Below are 6,523 nucleotides of genomic sequence, written 5' to 3'. Positions count from 1 at the left end.
TCGCAAGCGTGAGCATTAAATGCCGTGCGCATCTTTTTTTTCTGATTCAAAATGCTACTTAAGTTCATTTTGAATGGTTTTTTTTTTTGAGTCAATTCATTTCTTTCGTTTTTCCTTTTCTCTCTGCCTCTCTCTTTCTATCTCTCTCTCTTTACCTCTTTCGATCTCTCGTTCCTTCCTTCTCTCTCCCCTCCTTGTTCTCCCTTACTCTCGCAATCACAATGACTTGGCCATTAATTCACCACAAAGTCGAAAACTATCGAAAAACGATTCGATGCTTAATTTCAGCCGTTTTTCGTAGATACGATGCGTTTTAGAGCACTTTTTTCATCTTCTGGTGCTTAGCTAAGTACTCACATGAACGAAAAATTTGGAAATCACTTCATTCATTCATGTCGACATCGATCGTTGCCCGAGATATAGAACTGTAATTGTTTTTGATTGCAGTTCGAATTAATAATCAATTTCCAATAGACGGTTTTTCTAACCCAAACGAAGAAAATCACGTAATTGAAAACGATGGGTTTATTTTTTCGTGGTTTCTCTGTGTCTCTTTCCCCTTTTTTCGTTTGATATAGAAATTATGTTCAATTATTTCAATTAGTGCAAGTAATTGAACCACATCGATACACAGATAAAATGATTTCAAGTTTCATACGAGATGATTGACTCCCATTCGTCTTTCGAACGACGTTTTTTTTTCTTTATCTTTCTCTCTCTCTCTCTCTCTCTCTCTGTCAAAGTCGATCGCGCGAATAAGAACCATTTGAGTCGTTGATTAAAACCTCTCGTTGCGATTTCAACATATGCACTGAAATCAAGAACTTGACTGAAATTCAGATTAATCATCGCATTGAAATCAGGTGGCTGTAAGTTATCGGAATTGTTGTCATACGACACGTTTTTGATTGAACATTTTGCTTTCGAAATTGGTCCAAAGGGACATCACTAGAACAACCTTCCTTACTAGCTCCTTCAGCGACTGCCCCTACATGTAGCGTAATTTTCCAAGCGTACACTTTCGAAATGTTTGTAGATACATTCGTCGATTTTTGTGAATGATATGTCGCGTGTGCTGCTCATTAGTCATAATGTAATATGTTAAAAAATGAGTGACACTTTTTGGTGAGCGAAAATTGAGATGAATGCTGTCTCGTTTTTTTGTTATTCCTTCTTTCGAACGCGTTTTTTTCCCGGCATATTTTTTCTATGTCTCGTTTGATAATGATTAACAAATTGTCGAAAAATGCACGTCATCATTGGGCCGTCAGTTGTGGTTCTTGTCGTCATTTTTTTTTTGTTGTTGTTGCTCTTTTTCTCTCCCGACCATTCTGACTACTGTTTCATGATCCACATCCACACGTCGATCGATGTGTGTGCACACATTTGTCGTTGACTCCGAAAGTGGCAAGGAAATGCGGCTGAAGAGGAAACCAAAACAAAACACACACTGGCGAAATGTTGAAATACGTCGTGACTTTGAGTCATAGAAAATAATAACATAGTTAAAAGAAGGAATGGAAGGGAAAAAAAAATTGTTAACAAAAACAAAAATAACATACTTGAGAAATGCGATGGCGCCATTACGAAAAAATGTTTGTATTATTTGGTGAGACCACAACATGAAGTCTGCATCGTCGGTGTATCAACTTTCTCGTTCATCCCTCTCGACAGCATCGGTGTGTGTGTGTGTGTGTGTGTGTGTTGGCGTGGATGCGGAATATAACGATCGATTTCTCACTTCGATTACCAACATCTTGCATCCAAGCTGCTTGTATATGAGTGTAACTGTCGCGAGTGCTCAATTCCTTCCGGATTTCAACGAGCCTTTGCCATTACTGTTCGTTTTACAAATTCGAAAGTAAGTCGACAAGGAACGAAACTAATTCGGAAGTAACATGGAAAATTTCCATTTCGAAGCGAATGCCAAAGTTCATGCAAAAATGTTCGTCGATTTGACGTAAGATATTCCATGAGCTTAGCATTACGTAAAAATTCAACCGAAACATTCAACAAATCGAATAACATTTTTCAACGTGGAAAACCGAATACGAATAAGTCACAGGTCATTTCGGGTGTTTGCTTTGCATGTTTCGCCTGTGAAAAAGCAGTTTTTCGGTGCTTTTTCGACTAAAATTCGGTTCTGTCACTTCGAGATGTCATGTTCTACCAAAAATATGCTGCTTGAACAGATCAAAATTCATCATGAGTTTCATCTTACGGTCAAACATAGTTTATTTTTTCAACAAACATATATTCAATTCAAAAAATCACAATCTTTCCCGTACGCACGTCAATCCAACAATATTTTACGTGAAATGCCCGTTTCAATTGTGGGAGATGACTGCAATTCAAACTGTTGGCCCGTATGTTTAGCAATTAAATATGTTATTCAATCGAAAATTTCAACGATTTTGTTTTTTCGATCAAATTTTTAAATAATTTCAGAAATCCAAGGCGTTCATAATCATGATTCTAATAAAACAGCGCATTGTTTGTTATGACTATAATGAATTGTACGACCTCGTCGATTGAATTCCCAAGTTTTGGGCCGTGCTGCAGAGATGACCGCGACTGCACTTTTCCCAAAACAAAAGAACAATCGACCAAGCGTGCATTGGAACGAAGAGCGAATTTAAAGAGTAAAATATGCCAATCATAATTGTATTAAATCGTATGGGCCCCTAGCTCAATACCGAATAGACAGATAAAAGCATTTTCGTATCGAATTACACAATTTTTTTTTTGCTGTTGCCGTTTTTGCTGCTGCTCCGTTGTGCATTTAAATTCGGAGCATTTTTAGGCCACATTTCTCATTCGGTTTCACACGCATCCATTTCTCAATCCAAACTAATTAGACATTTACGAGCAAATAACTGGTGAAATAGATAAATAACAAAAGAAACCGTTTCGTACTAATCATGACGATTGAGCTTACACACACACACACGAACTATAATCTTTCAAAATATGGCATAAAACGCGGCTCAAATTTCGGATGGGCTAACATGCGCCAAACATTTCCCTTCGTAAATCATTTCCAAATGCTGAATAAACGAACATCGTATAATGGTGAGTTTTTTTTTTTTTGTTCTCGATATGTCGAAGTGAATTATTGCAGCATTCAAAATGATTCGGTTGAATAAATTGAGTAACAATGTATTGTTGAGAGCTACACAAGTATTTTTCTGTCATAAAAACATAATAAACATGGAATAGACCACACTGAGAAAAACTCTCATCTTTTTATAAATTATTTTCAAATGCATTAATTGTATTCAAAATTCGAAATTTAGAAATATCGGCTATAGAACAAAATATATCAACTGTTTTCATGGATTTATTAAAGTCGATTTCAATATTGATACATTTTTTTTGTATAAAAATTTAGAAAAGAAAAAAGAATGGATCATTTTTTGGAAAAGAATTGTGAGATACTTGGCTTATTTTCTTTAAAAATATCGTTTTTTGCATTGAATATATTAAAAATGTTGCGAATATTTTACTTGAGGCAAATTCTAAGCTTTAAATCACATTCATTTACGATTCATATCAATATGAGCCCATTGTGCATTTTTTTTTTTTTTGCATGCGTGAGCAATTGTAAATATCCATGTAAGAAATACGTGTGTTGAGATGAGTCGTTGTGTGGCGGTGGATACGTATCGGCCAAGAGGATATCCAATTTCCTCTTTTAGTGTGTCTGGTTGGCAAAAAGCGATGGAAAAGAGCTGATTCCGACCAATTGCAAAATTGTAATGCATTCTAATAGTCGGTCAGATGGTACGTACATTCGAATGGATGGCTCTCTCTGCTCTGTGTCAAATAGATATGATGATGTACTGTTGAAAAATGTTCATGCGGTGTATATTCGTCTGGTTGATGCCAATTTCAATCCGTTTCAAGTCTCGCAGCACAGTACAGCACAGCTAAATCACGAACAAAAATCAATAACAAGCGACAATCCAGTTTAATTGGTTAATTAAGAAGAAGGTTTCTCTCATCTCTCTCTCTCTCTCTCTCTCTCATTGCACAACATGCCAACCGTAATCAACAATAGCGTCTCATTTATATAACGATTTATTTTCTGTTCTGTTGATCTGCCCGTTTTAACTATTAACTATTGTTTGGCATTGTGGTCGCGGCTAATTCATTTCAAATTCAGCCCGTGTCACACGAGCGCGCGCTTCGTGCGTTTTAGTCGTTTGTTCTATTGCAAGAGCATCAGGAGCAGAGATAAAAACAAATATTTCAAAAATTGTAATATAGCACGATGATATAACAGAATCAGATTGGTGTCGTTTTTCTCGTGTTTTCATTGAGTATGAGCCAAAGCCAAAACGGGCCACATACACTCACAAATTATGGGAATGAAGCTCGTTTTTGGAAAAATACTCTCATTTGCGTACGAATGATGATGGTGGTTTGCAATTGATGTGATTATGAATAGATCGTAACAAAAATGATCATTGTTTGTGTTTGCAACCCGCAAACGAATTGCCCGTCTGTCTATCTGTCTCTCGCTTACTCACTCGCTCGATATCTCTCTCTTTTTCTCCCTTGTGTTTGCGCGCGGTCGTTTTTGCCATTTGGAAATTGCTCCAAATTGAGTGTCACTCATCAGTGATTCAGTTGTTCCGTTAGCAAAAACTCCAATTTTTCCGGTACACACACATCGATGGCTATCGTCGAAATTCTTTCGATGAATTACATATGATTTCGATGATGCACAAACATTTCATACCGACGACACATGTATGTTCATTGCATTGCGTTTTGGAATGAAAAATATGGTTTTTTTCGCTCTTTTTTTGATCAAACATGCAATTTTCGGGGAAACGGCACTCTTTTTTCAAACGAAACTGCACGAGAATATGGAATTATTTTTAAAAAGTGAAAAATGTCTTTGAAAATACCATAAACTAATAAAATGTTGAATTAAAATTGTACACAGTATGACTTTCAAGTAGAAAACTTATGACCTATTCTCTCGTATCTCGTTTTTAGCACTACATGAAATGTAGAGCTACTAATCTGCTTTCTTTTTTTTCTTAATACTTTTTGAGTGATGAAACAAATTACAGTAGAACCTCGATTATCCGTCCTCCCATTATCCATCACCTCCGTTAACCGTCACACCTTTTCAAGGTGGAAAAGTTTTTTTTCAGTTCATTTTTCAGTTTATTTCACTTGAACATACGAATAAAGTTGCCAACTAACTTTCATAATCAAAATCAATTGTGTGCCCCTTGTACCGCCCTTGTACATTCGCACAATAAGATTTGAAATCAGAGGCTTTGCGTTTTTGGTACACTTCTCGTATATACAAGATTGTCCAATATTTTGGACAATGCACCAAATCTGTTCTCATATCTATTGTATATTTTTTACATCACCTTGTTTTTCATCATAAACTAATTAGAAAGTATGGAAATTTGGATTATTTTGTTCTATTTATATGAAAGTCTCGATTATCCGTCTTTTTCGATTATCCGTCAATGCGCTGGTCCGATGCCTGACGGATAATCGAGGTTCTACTGTATGGTGAATTTGAATTTTATGCTCATATTTTTTATTTAATTTAAAACAAGTGCACTAACGACAAATAAGTGCACAACATCTCAAAGCGCCAATCAAATTTTTATCAACAAATGTTGTTTAAAAATTATATTAATTTTTCTTATAATATTTTCTGAGTCTTGGACAGAATTGAAGTGATTTTAGATTCTATGCTCATATTATTTATTTAATTTAAACCAAGGGCAGTTTTTCAAAAAAGAAATAAAACCAAGGTCTTGTCATTCATTTTGCAAATAAATATATTACTTCAAAGTTACTTTGATGAAATAAATTTCATTTAGTGCGCCAAAAAATAGTTTGTTGTGAAACAACAAAATAGATTAAGTAAGTAAAAACTCAAGAACGGAGCGAAGCGAAGCTCTGCGGTCTTGTTTTTTTTTTTTAACATGATCATTATATTTTTTTTTAACATGATCTGTATGGTTTTGACGTTTTTTGTGTGTTATTTTTTGGGAAGTCATCGAGCCTCGGTGTGTCTGTTCTGCTCTCCAAATAAAATACACGAAAATATATCGACTGAAAAAAAAACGAGAAAACAAAACAACGAAAAAAGGTGGAAAACAACACGGTTTTGGTTTTAGCATGGCGGTGTACAATTGCGAGCCGCAACGAAACAACATGGATAATTTGACTTGGGGCCGTCGTGCAGTGGTACAATGGAAATAATTCTAATTTGATTAACGTCGCAATTATTTAAAACGTTTATTTGTTCCGGTGAGCGCATATTAACGATCATTTTGCATTGTTGAAATCGTATTTCATGGCGGCAACAGCGACAATGGACCTAAACAAAACAATCGAAAAATTGGTTTCACGTACCATTCGGCCGAATGTCATTAAATGACTGGATTTCTGTGTTTGGTTCCATTTTTTCTCTCGTCTCCCGCTTGTTAAAATCTCGCACAGAACAGTGTGACATTTCATAGCAATGTGCACAAAGTTC

This window comes from Sitodiplosis mosellana, unplaced genomic scaffold (genome assembly GCF_009176505.1).
Source record: "Sitodiplosis mosellana isolate CC-2019 unplaced genomic scaffold, AAFC_SMos_1.0 Smas_scaffold_6181, whole genome shotgun sequence".
In the NCBI taxonomy this organism is placed as follows: Eukaryota; Metazoa; Arthropoda; class Insecta; order Diptera; family Cecidomyiidae; genus Sitodiplosis; species Sitodiplosis mosellana.
Note: the sequence above shows the minus strand (reverse complement) of the source record.